We start from the raw sequence: 17801 nt of genomic DNA, 5'->3' as shown, positions 1-17801 counted from the left end.
CTTTTTTATCTATTCCCCTCTACAATGGCCCGTATGGGCAGTGCCTGAGCCCAGGCTTCGTCCGCACAATCGACGCCTTCTCCCCTTAATGGATTCATGGAGGGCCTCACACTTCTTCCATACCTCCCAGCGTCTTCTTGGTGTAGCTCCTTTTTGGCCAAGTGGTTAGGTTGCGGCCTACGTGCCAGGTCAAGGACCCCACACAGTCCTTAGTCCACCCTACAGGCCTCCCGGGGTCACAGATCGAGTCGTGGCCATCTCTTCTCCCTAGGGTCTCCAGCCCCCTCAACAGCTGCCTTCGCTCTAAGCCACAGTTCAACCGGCCTCCTGCCCTCTGCGGTCCTCCAGTTCTACCGGTTTGACCCCGTCTCCCAGGGGTTACTGGTCACTTCAGTGCCTCCTGGCGTGCTAGTATCTGCCAGAAATTGTACACTAAGCGCCTCCAGCGTGGCGTCCCCTGACTCGATCGGACCCACCTGGCCTCTGGATGCCGGTGCATTGCTTCTGCGCTCAGGGTTCCTAGACAGGACCAGTTTACTCCACTCTCCAGCCCCAGCGCAGTTCCCAGCAATGATACCACTCCCCACTCCACTAGTTGTCTTCCTCTGGTTGCGTCCTGCTGTTGCCACATCTGTACTTGTCGCCTCTCCTGCCAGGTCCTCGGAGCCTCAGGCCACCATCTTGTCCGGTCCGCGGCACCTCACACACTTTTGCTGCTCCACTCCACCTATCGCCCCTCAGCCTCAAAGTGGTAGACTTGTGTTATGGGGCACCTCTGGCACGCAAGGCCCACGCAAGCACCCCCCCCCCCCCCGGCCCCGGCTGTCACAGCGGCAAACAGGGAAAGGCACTCTACCGGCAGGTTGCCTCAGTCTCACCAAAAGTGCAGGTCACCCTAGCGCCTCCCGGCATATTAGTGCCTGATGGGAGTTCTATACCGGTCTCCTCCTGTCTGGGGGCTACAGACGGCTTCGGCGCTGGTAAACACCCCGGTGGCAATCTCCGGTGCGGTGTTCCCAGACTCGTCAGGGCCCACCTGGCCTCAGGATGTCAGCACGGGTCTTCTGTGCTCAGGGTTCACAGCCAGGGCCAATTCGCTTCACTCTCCAGCCACAGCTTGGCTCCCCGCGGTGTCATAGGCCTCCGGTGCCCCTCCCCACTCCACCAGCTGTCCTCCACTGCTTGCGTCACTCTGTTGCCCAGTCTGGGCTCGTCACCTCTCCTTTCAGGCCCTCGGAGCCTCAGGTCGCCATCTTGCCCGAGCCGCCGTGTCGCACATACTTTTGCTGCTCCACTCCTCCCGTGGCCCCATGGCCTCAGAGGGGTCGGTTTATGTTCCGGTACACCTCTGGCGAGCGGGGTCCACCCTTGCATGCCCCCAGGCTTGGGCCGTCACCGCGTTAAGCAGGATAATTTACTTGGCTGGCGCAGAGCTCTCGGCTCACATGTCCGCCATCACTGACTCACAAGCCACTATACACATTCCATTCCTGAGAGCTAAAACTCTCTTACTACCCAATACTCCACAATACCTTAACTCTATAAACCCCTTACTACCCCTATTTGCAACCCATTCCTTAGCCCTAAAAACTCACTACCCTTATACACGACCCACGACGGAGCCCCCTATGCTCAACCCATCGCTGAGCACTAAAAACTCCTTACTGAGCTCGACCCATCCCTGAACCCTACAAAGTCCTAACTAACCCTATAGACAACCCATTTCTGAGCCCTAAAACAACCTAACTAGAACTAAAGACACCCTATTCTTGAAGCTCAAAAGCTTAATGCTATACTTACCTTCATGAAGTAACAGCTCACGATGTAAAGTAAAGCAATTCCCAAAGTACAAGTTATTGTCATGTAAAATATCTAGTTAATGGTACCACAATGTAATGACTGCGAAGTAATGCTAGCACACCAGTCATCCAAAGCGGTTGTGTGAATACAGAGAATACATAGAAGGACATTCGTATTATGCGGTTGATTGAGTGGCTGGAAGCTGCAAACATGGGACCAGCCCTTGAGGTTCTGCTGGAGAGTGGAGGATAATGAGTGAGCACCCATGTGTGCAGAGGATAGACACTGCCTACAGTAGGCTTACAGTGATCTGTTAGCAGAAAGGAGCACTGACGTGTACACTTAGGATGAAGATGCCTAGAGTGCAATATTGGAGCTTTGGACCTGCACCCAAGGAAACTGACACTACAAGATGGAGGCCGTGACCGAGTCTTGGAGATAGAGAATTACCATGAGGGTTCCTTCATGTTCAATATCGAAACGTCGATCTAGAAACATCACTCTGGTCTTAGTGCACACGAAAGGGAAGTGCATGTGGCATTTAAATGTGCTATCGCCCTTTTCCTGAGCTGATTGTTCTTCATGGCACAGCCCTGTGGAGTATTTGCTGCAATTCAAATGCTCTGAGACGACGCCTGTTGAAGTTTTTAGACTGAATTGTTTAAGCTACCTTCTCTATCTATTGAAGTTCGAGGTCTTAATTGACTGGTGATTCAATCATCAAAGGGATCCCCCCAAAAAGTGATGAAAGTGAAAACTACAGAAATAGTCTATTTCTTGATCACGGTACATGATTCGTACTGTGCCTTCAGTCCAAGCTAATGATCATCGGTTTTGCACCGAGTGGCAGGTCAGATTGGGAGGATCTGGCTCATAAAACCCCAGGGTGTTCCTCCCAGTTGGTGGTTTTCTCTGGTTTCTCTGGTGCTGCCTGGCTTGTCCACAGAACCACCCACCTCTGTGTCCAAGGCCGTGACACTGCCACTCCTGTATGGTCTTGTGGCCCATCCCATCCTTCCCCTTGCTTGACATGCAGATGGCACACAGTTTAATTCAACACAGAAACTGATCTGCATAGGCAACAGAACTCTTAGAGCTGGATAACTAGCAGGTGTCTCCATAGTTCTCAAAAGACCCACCTTCAAGTACTGCTATCCTTTCTGAACTATTGCCATTTAATGGCCAACTTCCAGATGTGATCCTTCAAAACATGTATCTTTTCATAAACGCTTGAATTAGTAAAGCATATAATCACCTGAAGGCAGCCGCAGCCATGCAGGTAAGAGCGGTGGGACCGGGTGACGGGGGGATTTCGACAGACGATGAAGAGGGAAAATTAAATAAATAATACATTTTTCCTCGTCGTCGTCTGTCGAAATCCCTTCCCCCCTCCCGACCCCATCACTCTTACCTGCACGAGCCGCGGCTGCCTGAAGGGGCATATTGGCAGCGACAACCCAATATATATTGCCATCCACCTCAACTGTACTCATTTTATAGATCTCATGAGGACGACAATTTTAATTGACCTCCGGGTTTCGAGCTGGTGATGATGAGGTTAAAACACATTTTTGCAGAAGATGTATCAGTCCACTTCAATTGACCTTGCCAATGCATGTTGATGGAAATATCGAACTGGGCTAGCATGTTAATGTCCAAGGACTCGCAAATGTTGAAACGTTGAAAGCTTTGTACATGAAACTACAAACATGCAGAAAGAGCTACTGATGATAGCCCGACCCCACAAACCAGGACAAGGAGATGAACTCTAGAGGGACAGAACTCTTTTCTTAAAGTTACTTCCTCTAAGGGGCCTTCGAGGATTGGGAGTCTGGAAAGGGCATGAAATTCTGCATGGACAACACATTAATATCCTAGATAAAAATAGCACATACCAACGGTCCTATTATGGGAAATAAAACCATGCTCTGAGTGCAGGGTCATGGTCTATGAAACAACATGTGCTCGTGAATCAACCCTTGAGACATTATTAACATTATTGAGCACCACGCAAGAACATCTTCTACAAGAGTGAGACGAGCAGGCGAGCCAGGAAGCAGGGTCAAAATGTCAGCTCCCAGCGGCAGCAGAGATGTTAAGAACTGCAAGTCCAGGCCCGAGAGACCAGAATCATGAGAAAGTGCAAGAACTACACACTGCAGAGTCAGCTGAGCTGGGCTCTCAGCCTGAACTTGATTTCTGTGTTCAGCAGCAAAATAAGAGGCACACACAAGTTACCTTCCTATTTCATAGCCACATACACTATTGTCCAGTGCACGTTTTTGAAATGTAAGTCACGAAGGCCAGGATCCGCGCCAGATTTGCAAGATAACCAATATGTAAAGGACTTCCATTTAGATTCACTGTATGTTATAGTGTCTTAGATTTACTGTATGTTATTGTGTCTTAGATTCACTGATGTTATTGTAGATTATGTTATTTTAGGATGATTGGAAAATCTAGCTTGGATCCTACACTCCTGGATTTGCGTTGGACACCCCTGGTCTAGTTTCATAGACACGCTCACAAAATTAAATTTAAAAGACTTACCTTACGACGTCCTCCGGAGCTCTTCTTTTATTTTTTTATTTGAAGAGTTTTATATAGCGCTGAGGTATCAGAGCGCTTTACATGAGGATCAGTGAGTTACAAGTTACACGTTACATCTATTACAAGAGCATAGTTAAACATAGGACAAAAAAAAGCAATCTTACGGTAATTCGTCGGTGGGAGGGGGAGGAAGGAGACAACAGGGAGACGGGGAGAAATTGTGCCCAATATCCGGCTGGGTAGGTGACGGTCGAAGGGGTGAACCAGGGCCGATCTCCTCTATAGCTGTTTAGGCATCTCCACCGGGCATCAGCCATATTGCTCGGACTCCGCTGTCAGGATAATGATCAGGGTTAAACATAAGACAAAAACAAAAGCAGTGGTACGGTAATTAGTAGGAGGGAGGGGGGGAAGGAGACAAAGCAGAGAGATGGGGAGAAACTGTGCCCAATGTGCGGCTGGGTAGGTGACGACCGAGGGGGTGAACCAGGGCTGATGTCCTCTAAAGCTGACTAGGCAGCTCCACCAGGCATCAGCCAAGTTGCTCGGACTCCGCTGTCAGGATAGTGATCAGGGTTAATCTGAAAAAGTCGAGTTCATACGTGGGAGTAGGAGAGATGAGAACCGCAGTCGGATCTAAGCCCAGGTGTGAGTGGGGGTTAATGTTTTGATGTTATCAAGGCACTGTCAGCGGGAGTCTCGACGTCCGGGAGTGGTAGCCGCCAGAGAACCAGAGAAGACTGCGGGCAGTACGGAGTCAAAGGCGCGGGCACCATCTTAAGGTCAGGTGTTGTCCAGGACCGTCCTTACAGTGGACACCCCGGTCTTGAAATGCCCCAAGAATAGAGCACCATCGCAAGGGGGGATCAGCTAGAAAGCCCCTAACGCTAAGTTTGGGAGTGCCCCGAAGCCTCAGCAGACCCCGCGGTGGTACTCAAAACTGGCCCCATCCGCTATCTTGAGGTCAGGCACTGCCCTGAGAAGGATCCTCGATGAAAAAATCGGCCTCATACAAAGTCCCCGGGCCAGCTCGCTAAGTCAGGGGGGATTCCCTGTAATGCCCCCACTGCTCAGAACAGAGGAGCTATATATCATACAATGTTAATTTTCAAAAATGTTAGGTGCCTGCATTTACATCCATATATAGTTAAGCTATATAGGTTATTCAATCCAAGACAGGATTTAGACTAAATTACACTGCCAACACACCTGAAATCGTTCAGCTTTACTGAGGAAATAAGGTGTTGGTAAACAAGATTGGGGTCCTTTTCCAACAGATACTTTTTCAAAGAGTGAATAATTATTAGGAATGTATCCTCTTCCAATTTGTTACTTAAGAGGATTGGCAAATCCTTTGGTTCAACTGTTGTTAAAAGTTTTGCACAGGCAGCTGTATTTTTCTCTGTCTTTATTGCAGTCATAAGTTGTTTAAAATCATATGCATTTGTAGGTTGGGAAACAGTCAGTTTCATGGCCACAGGGTCCTTGCTGTTGACTCCTTCACTTTCAAAGTAATTTACAAATGTCTTCACTTCTTCTTCGCCATTTTCATCCACCTCTTGTATTTGTCTCTTTTTTTTGGCTTTTCGTGGCTGTTGGCTGTGATGTTTGTTGCTTCTGTGTGACCTCTTCCAAATCCTTTTGAGCTTCAGAGACATTTGGATCCAATTGGAGTACTTTACTGAGATCATTGATACTGGCTTGGTAATTCTGTAATCCTTTCTGAGCAAGAGCTTGTCTATAAAATGCTTTGACATTTACGTCATCTAGCTGAAGAGCACGATCACAATCCTGTCTGGCCTCATCAAACTGGTGTAACTTCAAGTAACAGAGGGCTCTGTTAGTGTATGTAGAGCTCTCTTCAGAATTTAACTCCACACATGAACTATACTTTCCAATTGCTTGCTTATACTGTGCCTTTTTCACAAATCCATTCCCTTCTTGTTTGAGTGTCAAAAACATCTCTTCAGCTTTTTTACTTCTAATCTGTGGGTGATCTTTAGCTCTACTGGAGGAATTAGAATTTCCAGTCCATCGATGTGACTGATCTGACACAGGTACAGCTGAAATGGGGGGGTAGCTTTTCTTTCCAATTTATTCCATCGAGGTGCATTCAAGTTCTTGTTATTCTGTTAATACTATCATTTGCAGAATGGATTCCACTGTCTATTTGTAGAACTGTTTTAAAATCAACAAAGGCTTGCCTGTATTTCTCCACAGATTTGTATGCCATAGCTCGACGAAGCAGAGGTTTAATAGAAAATGGCTGGAGTTCCAAAGCTCTGGTGCAGTCATAAATGCAGGACCCGCAGTTGCCATCCTTCAAGTAGCACGCTGCTCTATTGGAGTACAGGATGCTCAGCTCTTCCGGGATTGCCACTCCGGTGCTCTCCAGGCTGTCGATGGCCTCCAAGTACTTGGCCAACGCCTCTCTGAACTGGCCGTGCTGGAAGAGCTCATTGCCATCGCTCTTGAGAGTCTTCTTTCCCTGACGCCCACAGGAACTGGATGCTGGAACTCCCTTAACCAATCCTGGTGCTGCTCTCATGCTGTGAGAGCAGTGCCAGTATTGGTGGGAGCAGCCTCACTCGGTGCTCCACAGTGTCCTAGAGGCCTGCACTTACTCCGACCCAGCTGTTTTAAGACAGCTGGGTTAGATGTTTCAAATTGCCCATGTCTGGCTGGCCGTCTCAAGACGGCCGGCTCAAGGGACGTGCACACTTTGACAGTGCATTGCCAGGCCACCTATCTCCCTGCTGCTGTCACTCAGCAGCAGCCCTGCCCCTGTCATGACACTCTGTTCGGGACGGGGGATGAAAAATAAAATGGTAATAGCTATCTTCATTTTCCTCACCCTTTCTTTTCAGGCCTCTGCAGCCCAGGTTATTTTATCAGCCATCCACCTCACAGTGCTGGGGGCTTCTGAAGATTTCCACGCCATTGTGGCCCATCTGTTACCTAGTGATGAAGCACTGGGCCTTCCAACGTAATCTCTTAGTCAAGTCATCAAAGATTTTTCCCCATTGGTCGTAGGGACCTTTGTTAGCCGACACAAAGCATTGAAAGGGAGGAAACATCAACAATACATTTTTAAAACTTGTGAAGCCTATGTAACTCCACAATAAGAACCAGGAATCGCTTAATTTAGCTAAGGGTTTTATTTTTGGAGACTCAATCGATCCAATACATATACAAAGCAAAAGTGCGTTAAATAAATGCAGGAACACAAAAGGTACGCTGAAATTTCTCAGTAGGTTGGGGCACAACTGAAAGACAAATCAATATGCAATAACCACAATTGTATAGACACAGATTTAAGCAAACAGGTGTTCCATAAAGAAACTTCGCCTCTCTCTTTTAAACATAAATCAAATATAGGGTCATCTATCAAGTGTCTCTAAATCAGCAGCATAGAAGGTGTCAGCATAATCAGATTCCAGTAGAAATCTTTGGGAAAACATCTTTGGGAAAAAAGGATATAAGTGTTTAACATAAAGCTTCACACCTGAAAGAATACAGCATGCAGAGAGGTCTGTACCTCTCGAAGCCTAGAGGGACTCACTCCTGACTCTAACTGGGTGAACACCAATATAAGTCTAGTTTCGAGAAGAACTTGGCTCCATTTAGGCGAGTGATCAAGTCTCGATACATTACCACTTTCACCACACATCAAGAACTCTTCCGATACAAGTGCCTCAATTTCGGAATTTCCTCGGCAGTGGGAATCTTTCAAGAGGCGGTATGGCGCGTCATTCAGCATATCCCGAACTGATTCAATTACAGCGACGATATCCTGGTATTCATCGAAACTCGCAAGGAACATGACAAAGCACTTGATCGCGTATGCCATGCCCTCCTCAATGCCAACCTCACACTCAACCAAGACAAATGCGAGTTCCACAAGTCCACTCAAAAAATCTATGGTCACATCTTCTCCAAAGATGGAATGAGATCAGATCCTGAAAAATTCTCGGCGCTAGCTGACACGCCACAGCCCCGAGATGTCAGTGACATATGATCCTTCCTAGGCATGGCTAGCTACTGTGCACGCTACATTAAACACTATGCGACCATCAGCTATCCGTTGCGAGAACTCACAAGACAAGGTCAAAGTTTCACTGGTCAGCCAATTGTGAGCACACCTTCAATCAAATCAAAACAACAGTGAGTACCGCCATCAACCTAGCATACTTCAACCCTCGGAAAAAGACAGAGATCACAGTAGATGCGAGCCTTGTCAGACTTGGAGCTATCTCAGCCCAGTCACATCGTGGCAAACGCTAGTCGCAGCATCACCGACACGGAGAAAACATGCTCGCAGCCTGAAAAGGAGAACCTGGCGGTCGTATGGGCGAGTGAGCATTTCCATCGGTTTGTCTATGGGAAACACTTAACGATCATCTCTGATCATCAGGCCCTAATAACAATCTTCGGAAATCCCTGTGCGAAGATGCCACCACGTATCAAAAGGTTGGCAATTCACCTTCAAGACTACACGTACACCTTCATTCACAAACCGGGGAAGGCAGAAAACTCGGCAGATTACATATTGCGACATCCGCAGGACTCAACGCGGACAAGTTGCTCACTGGTAGAAGAATATCTCCATGTTGTCATTGATCAAGCACGACCACCTGCTGTCCCACTCAATGCCATCATAGAAGCCACAGCCAAGGATGTCACGCTCCAAAACGTCATGCATCGAATCCGCAAAGACTCGTGGAGACATCTAGAGAGCTCGCCTTGTGAAAACACGGTTAACATGCAAGATCTCATATCATTCAGACAGGTCAAGGACGATCTCACAATCAGCGCCAATGAACTACTGCTGAGAGACAGGAGAATCGTCATTTCTCAACAACTGAGACAAGAAACTGTCAATTTAGCACACGAAGGACACCAAGGTGTGGTGGTGACAAAGAAAGTGTTCCGGGAGCGAGTCTGGTTCCCATCCCTTGGCCAGATGATAGAAGCCACACTCCAAAACTGCCCTAAATGTCAACTCGTAGGACGTGAAGAACTGCATCCCTCGCTGCAAATGTCCGACCTCCCAGACCAGGTGTGGCAACAAGTAGCTGTCGACTTCTTTGGTCCACTGAAGTGTGGGAAATACATCATCGTCATCATGGATGAACATTCCAGTTTCCTATTGCACAACAAGTCTCATCCACAAGAGCAGCTGCAGTCATACCAGTCATTGATGAAGCGTTTGCTGCGTGGGGAATCCCCGCAGTAGTAAAGACAGACAATGGGCCACCATTCAATGGGCATGAGTTTGCAGAGTTTGCTAATCACCTGAACTTCAGACACAGAAAGATCACTCGCCTGTGTCCTCAGGCCAATGGGATAGTCGAAAGGTTCATGGCCACTATAAAGAAAACGATACAACAAGCCGAATTGACTCAACACTACATCCAACCAGCGCTGACTGAAGTGTTAAGAGCATACAGGACCATACCACACAACACCACCAACAGTTGCCCCGCCACTCTGATGCCTGGAAGAATGCCACACACCAGAATACCAACTGCAGACGTTGCCATGCAAGCCAGATCCCCGACCTTGGACCACGAAACCCTAGTGCTCATTGACAAGACCAAGAAAGCAGAAATGAAAGAGTATGCAGACGATCGTCGACATGCCAAGGTATCCGACATCCGAGAAGGAGACTGGGTACTAGTAAGACAGGAGCGGAAGACCAAGGCCGACAGTCGATACGGTATCCAGTCATTGCAAGTGACAAGGCGGAAAGGAACCATGATCGTAGCCGCCTCTGGAACCAAGAGAACACGAAATGTGTCACACTTCAAGAAATGCAATCCTGCAGTGTATACCCAAACAAACGAACCTGAATGTGACACAGACGAATCAAACAGAGAAAGCGAAGAGCAAAAAGAATATCAACAGATGGTGAATCCAAGTGAGCTGAGAGAAGGAGGGCTCTCTCACCGACCACGGAGAACATTCCGTAGACTCCCCGGCTTATCGAGGAACTGTAAGAAAGCACAACCTAGAAAACTTAAAATAAAAAAGGAGAAGATGTAGTGTCGCTGTGCCTGACCTGGCATGTGACATCATGGTTAGGCATGGCCGGAAGGGGAGGAGAAAGAGCGGGGGAAGAAAAGGCAGATAGGGCTGCCGAGAGCTAGAATGAAGACGTGTTGAAGCGCAGTTAGTGTCGGCGTCTTTCTTTAAAGCACCCGACACGAAACTCCCCAACTGATTTCACATGTGAAATACTTCCTTGTTCATTCTATCAGATCAGATAGACACATCCAAAGAGCCAGTAGAAACGAGCATTTGCACAGCAAATAGGTCTCTCCTATTTGGGAACTATTGGCTTTGTTAATGTCTTTTAGCCATATTGTACAGCCTGGTGGCTATTGTTCAGCATGGATACAAAATTAGTGGCATGACCTAGAGGAGAGTGTAGTACAGTGCCATGATGTGGAGTGGCATATAGTAGCTTACAGTGGAGTGGAGTGCCATAGAGCCAGTGGTATAGGGAATAGTGGAGTGGCATTGAGTGGAGTGGCGTACAGTGATGTAGACTGGACTGGAGTGGTGTAGAGTTGTGTGGCATACAGTGAGATGTGAAGGGTGGAGTGGTGTGGCATGGTATAGAGTGCAGGGGAGTGACAGAGTGGAGTGGCTTGGAGCAGAATGCTGTAGATTAGATTGGTATAGAGTAGTGTGGTGTAGAGTATAACGGCATAGAGTGGGATGTAGTAGAGTGCTGTGCAGTAGAGTGACTTACAGTAGAGTGGGGTGGATTACAGTGGCATATAGTGGATTGGCATAGAATGCCCTAGAGTTGCATTGTGTAGTGTGGAGAGGAGTGGAGTAGAGTGATGTGGTGTAGAGTAGAGTGGTATTGCACAGAGTGGAGTTGACTGGTGCAGAGGGGTGTAGAGTAGTGTGGCATAGAGTAGAGTGACAGTGTAGAGTTGTGTGGGATAGAGTGGGTGTGGTGCAAAGTGGCATAGAGTGGAGTGTCATAGAGTAGAGTGGGATAGAGTAGAGTGGCATGGAGGGTAGTGGTATTGAGGGCAGTCGAGGGGCTTGGAGTTAAGTGGCATAAGTGAGATTGGTATAGAGTAGTGTGGCATAGAATAAAGTCGCATAGAGTGGGATGGAGTAGAGTGGTGTACAGTAGAGCGGCATACAGTAGATTGGGGTGGAATAGAGTGGCATAGAGTGACGCATAGTGGATTGGTGTAGAATGCTCTAGAGTGGCGTTGTGGCGTATTGAGGGGTGTGCGTTGCCATAGAGTGGGTTAGAGTGGAGTACTGTGGTGTACAGTAGAGTGGCATAGAGTAGAGTGGTGTCGAGTGACTTAGAGTGTCACTGTGCAGAGTGGCATAGAATAGAGTGATGTGGCTCAGAGTGGCATTGAGTGGAATGGAGTGGCATAAAGTGGAGTGGCATAGAGTAAAGTGGAGGAGAGTGGAGTGCAGAGGCGTAGACTGGAGTAGCTTGGCATAGAGTGGAGTGGCGTAGAAGGGAGTGGCGTAAAGTAGCATGGCATATAATGGAGAGACATAAAGTGGAGTAGCATGGAGTGGCAAAGAAGGAAGTGACACAGAGTGGCGTAGATTACATTGGTATAGAGTGGAGTGGTGTTACACCTGTCATCCTTAGAGTGTTCTTTCCCCCAACTTTTTGCCTCCCATTTTTGCTGATTCTTTTTGTTGGTCAAATGACTCTGAGCACTTTACCACCCCCTATCAGTGCTAAAGTGCAGAAAGAAAGGAAAGAGAGAGGGATGGAGTAAGGATTGATTTTTAAGAGCGAGCAGGAAGGGAAGGGAAGCACGAATGGTCTTGATTTTGTTCCTTTGCGGTCGTTTTCGGCATTTCTCATCACTTCATATGAGGCATATTTCTTGCACTGTATCCTTGTAATGTGGTATACCATATACCCAGGGCCTTTACTTCAAATGCTAGTAGGGGGCCGGCAGCACTCATTGTGCCACCCACAGATGTAGCCTTTCAAACCTGTCTCAGGTCTGCCATTGCAGTGACTATGTGTGCAGTTTACTGCTACTTCGACGTGCCATTTAAAACTACTTGACAAGCCTTAAGCTCCTCTTCTATTACATAGGCGTCACCCCAAAGGTAGGCCCTAAGTAACCCTAAGGGCAGGGTGCTATGTAAGAAAAAGGTAGGACATGTACCCTTATGTTTTGCATGTCCTGGTAGTGACAAACAGCCTATTTCATTTGTTTACTACTGTGAGGCCTACCCCTCTCATAGGCTACCATTGGGAATTCCTTAATACACTTTTAAGTTATAATTCCTGATCAGAGAGGAATAGCTTTTTCAAGTTTCATATGTTTGGAATGATAATGATAAATCCTCTTTATTGGTGAAGTTGGCTTTAACATTACTGTTTTAGAAATGGCACTTTTAGAAAGTTGAATATTTCTATGTACTTACTGATCTTTGTACCTGACAGCCTTCCTCAAATACACGTCTGGGCTGGATGACAGCTACACTTTGTGCATTTCCCCTAGACCACCACAAACACAGGAAGGTGAGGCTCATCTGCATTCTGAGCACTCATCTGCATTTTGATGGGTCTTCTTTAGGAGGGAGGAATGGGAGAGGCTGGCACTTACATTTCAAAAGGTAGTGTCCTTTCCACACACAAAGCACTGATTTACCCTCCAGGGTTATCCTGGCAGACAGGACTGGGCTAAGGGGGATATGTGGGCACTTCAGAGAGTTCCTATGAAGTCACCCACTACATCAAAGTCACTTTTCAATATAGATACTGGGTCTCTGATGCCCTAAAATAAGACACTTCTGGATCTTGAACTGAACCTCTGTCAGAAAGACTTCTGTGCTGCTTAAAGGGCCAAACTGGATTGCTTTTCTAAAAGGACTGCGTGTTGCCCTGGTGCCTGCTGCTCCCTGACTCTGCTGGAAGGACAGTTGGACTCTGTCTTCCCTCCAAGTGATTTTCAAGGGCTTGCTGGCTTGCATCTTGTTTTCTGAATCTCAGGGACACAAAAGACTTTCTACATTAATGCTGCAATAATGCTCTGCAGTCTGTGAGTCCTGCCCTTGTCTAAGGTGCCCGCTCCAAGTTCTGGGTTTCAGAAGGGGGTTCTGCAGCTGTTGTTTACAAAAGACTTTCAACTTATCACCTACAGCTCCTGGGCTTGTCTTCAGCTCGCCCCTGACCCCCAAGAGGCACCTCCACTGTCCTGGGCCCTTGGAAATAGGTTTTGGGCCCCTGAACTCAACTTTTTAGGCTCTCCGTGACCGCAAACAGGCCCGTTCACACTTGGGCTGGGCCGGCTGGTCGAAGGATCAGCGTGAGCTGCCACAGCATCATCTCCTCGCACAGCAGTCATCTCCGCCTGTGACCGCCAGGTTCCCGTCTGCTGTCCACGACGCATGGCCCACTCTTAAAGCCCATAGGATCACCACTGACAATGCTCTACTTGCTCCCGGCAACCGTATCCCTGCTAACAGGGCTCTTGGCTCAGCTTGAAAAGGTAAAATTTCAGCAGGACCTGTCTAGAACTGTGTCCGACCTATGGTCCATCATGATTGGCCTGAACTGTAGATTTACCCTGGAGCGACCAAAAGTATCCTTTTAGCGATATTGCCTTCTAAGCACTGTTTTTGGTTTATTCTTTAAAAAAACCATAACTCCATTTCTACTTATTGGATTTTTGTTGTCTTGGTCCTACTTTATTAATAAAAATACCATCTATATTTTTAATCCTATGTGGAGTATTTCTGCGGTGTATTCATTGTGTTACTGGGTGTGTGTGTGTGTGTTGCACAAATACTTTACACATTGCCTTTGAAGACAAGTCTGACTGCTCTGTGCCAAGGTCTCAGAGGGTGAGCACAGGTTATCTTATTGTGTATCTAGCTTACCCTGACTAGAGTGGTGGTTCCTGTCTGGCCTGGGTGCATACTTCAGCCAACCAGGAACCCCATTTTTAACAAGTGACAAAGAGTGGAGTGGCATAGAGTAATGTAGAGTGGAATGGAGTAGCATAGAGGGTGGCATGGTGTGGAGTGGAGTGGCATAGAGTGGAGTGTAGTGGCATACAGTTGCGTAGACAGAGAAGTGTAGAGTTTAATGGCATTGAGTGGGGTGGAGTAGAGCGTGGTGGAATATGTTGCATAGTAGAGAGTGGCACAGAGAAGACTGGCATAGAGTAGATTGGTATATAGTTGATTTGCATTGAGTCGAGTGACGTATAGTGGAGTGGTGTGGATTGGAATGGTTTGGGGCGAGTGACATGCAGTGGAGTGTCGTAGAGTAGCAGTATGGAAATTAGTTGTAATTAAGAATTATTATTTCTGTGTTTGTAATTACTCCAGTTATATTGAGAATTAAAATATTTAAGACAGGTTTATCTAGTAACTTTCATCTGATTGCAATGTGTCTATATAACTGGAAAAGCGCATATAAAATGAGAAAGTGTACTTTAGATTTTCACTTGTGTTGCCTAGGGATGGCAATGGAGAAACAGAGGTTCTTGTGGCGGGCTCCCAGCCATCCACCCTCCCTGGTCCCAGAACGGGGCAGCTCTACTGATCAAAGGAGCCAGGACAAGGACGCTGCTGTTGTGCTGCTGGGAATGCCAGTTTCAGCATAAGGATCCAGAAGAGCATCAACTAAAAGGTGGTCAAGATAGAGCTGCACATGTGCGTGAGCGCACAGCCCTCTCGAAGCTGTGTACAAGCTGACACTGCAGATAATCCCGCAAAATCAGAGTGCTGCCAGCAGACACTGACTGCAAGTATTAACTTATTTTGCAGCCGTCAAATACTTCTTTCTCACAACTGCTACTAACAACAACTGAGGGGGCGATTCCGATTCTGGCCGCAAAACGTACTGACCGACACGGACCCGGAACGGAGACCGACCGACACGGACCGGTGCTGTACGACCCGTGCAGTACGATGCAACGCGTGTGAATTACAACCGACACATACGGAATACAAGCCGTACGACCGAGCCGTAGGGAAAACAGTGCCTCACCCGGAAAACGGACGCGATTTGCACTGACCGTCACGCACCAGAAATGAACCCGACCGACACATACCCGCGATGTCCGATCCGCGCAGTATGATGCAATGTGTGTAAACCCAGGCCGACTCGCACGGAGCCCAAGCCGCATGACCGACACGCACAGAAAACAGGGAACTGAAGCAATAGAGATCTCTGCGACCGACGCATATGAAACACAGAAGAAAGTCAGCGTGAAAGAGCCAGAGAAGCCCGCACGAGCCAACATTAGCGTCCGTCTCGGTCAGAAGAACGTCTCCTTCATGCCTAGAAAACCCAAAGGAAAAAATACAAAAAAAGGACCAAACAAGCAATGACAAAGTCAATAAATATCACCCAAAAAAAATTGGAACAAAGACACACCCACAACTGCACCTATATAAAGGACACCAATCACTACCATGATCCTTTGCAAATTGAATACAACAGCCAGCAGAAAACACCATCACACAGCAACCACAGACACACTCACAACTCACCCATCACACAACTTTCACACCATTAGCACCTCACCAAAAGCACCCACACATACAGCTGGCAAAACCGACACTCACCCACCCTCACTTGCACCCTCACACACACATCACTCACCACCACCACCCATCACCATGCCCCCAAAGAAGAATCCAAAGTTCACAGATAGTGAGTTAAGAAGTGCTGGTAGACGAGATGATAAAGAGTAGAGCAACATTTGTTTGATACATTGGCCAAAGGACCCCTATGTCACAGAAAACAAAGATGTGGGCGAGGATTGTGGACAAGGTGAACGCACAAGCACCAACGTTGTGCACAAAGGACGATATCCAGAACAGGTGGTATGACGTGCGCAGGAGGGTCAAGAAACTCATCGAGAAAGATCATGCCTTGAGTCAGCGCACTGGTGGTGACCCTCCTACCAAACCAGTATACTTCAGGTCCTGGGAGGAGAAGGTGCGGGGCATCCTACCACCAGAGAGCGTCCATGGTCTAGCACACATACCAGAGCCTGGTGAGTACACAACCAACATATTCAATATTGTGTGGCTAGGGGACAGTGAAACCATGCACCGTTAGCAAAGCCACAGTAACCAATAGATAATCATCCCAAGATGTGTATGCTAGTCAGACAAACACAATACCTGCTATCTCATAGTGACTTGTAACTGTGTCATGACATGTACAAACCTACCAACAAATAGAGCAAGGCAGTGGCACAAAGCCTAATAAACACTGTCAGACAGTTTGCCACCACAAACACACTACCTCAGAGTGCAGCTGACTGACAGGAAGGAATAGTGGGAATGCAGGTGAAGTGAGTGTATCCAAAAGCATGATGGGGTTTGTAGTCACAAATAATGCTCCCCCTCCAATTTGGCCCATCAAGACCTCTCTGAACCATGCCCACATCACAGGGAGTGGAAAATGACTGACAAGACGGCTGACATTGGGTCCTGCTGTGGGGAGCACAAGGCCCTGGTAGGGGTTGTGTGCAAATCAGAAGCAGGACACCACTGACTGACATCCTGAAAGACAACTTGCACGCCCTCCAATGGAAGCACGTTTCATGGTGGGATGTCTGGCCGGGTGGGAAGGAGGACTGACAGCTCTGACCATACTTACCAGCATGTGGAGACACACACACCCCTCAACACAAACTCCACACAACTCACCGGGTAGAATGCATTGACTTACACTGTAGTGAAATATCACCCAAATATGCACCGCACTGGGTGCTGCTGTGTGAAGCACAGGGGCTCTCTTTAGACTTGTAGCCAACCAAACACCAGGAATTCACAGTCAGCCATCTTGCCATTGCTGTCACACTCCCTCACAGGGAAGCAGAGTCAAAAGGAAGGCAGTATGGGCATGCTGGGAAGGGGGTTGTAGCCAAGAGCATGATGGGAGTTGCAGTCACAGACATTCCCCACCCACCCACATGGCCCAGCAAGCTCACACTGAACCATGTTCACCTCTCAGGGAGTGGGAATGGACTGACAAGATGTCTGACACTGGGCTCTGTTGTGGGGAGCACAAGGCCATGCTGGGAACTGGCACCAACAAACACCAGGAGTGCACAGTCAGCCATCTTGCCATTGCTGTCACACTCCCTCACAGGGAAGCATAGTCAAAAGGAAGGAAGTATGGGCATGCTGGGAACAGGGGTGTAGCCAAGAGCATGATGGGAGTTGCAGTCACAGACATTCCCCACCTACCCACATGGCCCAGCAAGATCACACTGAACCATGCTCACCTCACAGGGAGTGGGAATGGACTGACAAGATCTCTGACACTGGGCTCTGGTGTGGGGAGCACAAGGGCATGCTGGGAACTGGGCACCAACAAACACCAGGACTGCACAGGCAGTCATCTTGCCATTGCTGTCACACCCCCTCACAGGGAAGCAGAGTCAAAAGGAAGGAAGTATGGGCAT

General features: G+C 47.9%; 1 pseudogene; it reads right to left on the bottom strand.

Moving 5' to 3' along the window:
- Positions 1 to 5532: 5532 nt before the first annotated feature.
- LOC146834510 (sperm-associated antigen 1 pseudogene) lies at positions 5533 to 9079 on the bottom strand (annotated as a pseudogene).
- Positions 9080 to 17801: the final 8722 nt, after the last annotated feature.

The sequence above is a fragment of the Triturus cristatus genome, chromosome 4_2 (assembly GCF_964204655.1).
Source record: "Triturus cristatus chromosome 4_2, aTriCri1.1, whole genome shotgun sequence".
NCBI lineage: Eukaryota > Metazoa > Chordata > Amphibia > Caudata > Salamandridae > Triturus > Triturus cristatus.
This window is presented reverse-complemented; position numbering and strand designations above follow the sequence as displayed.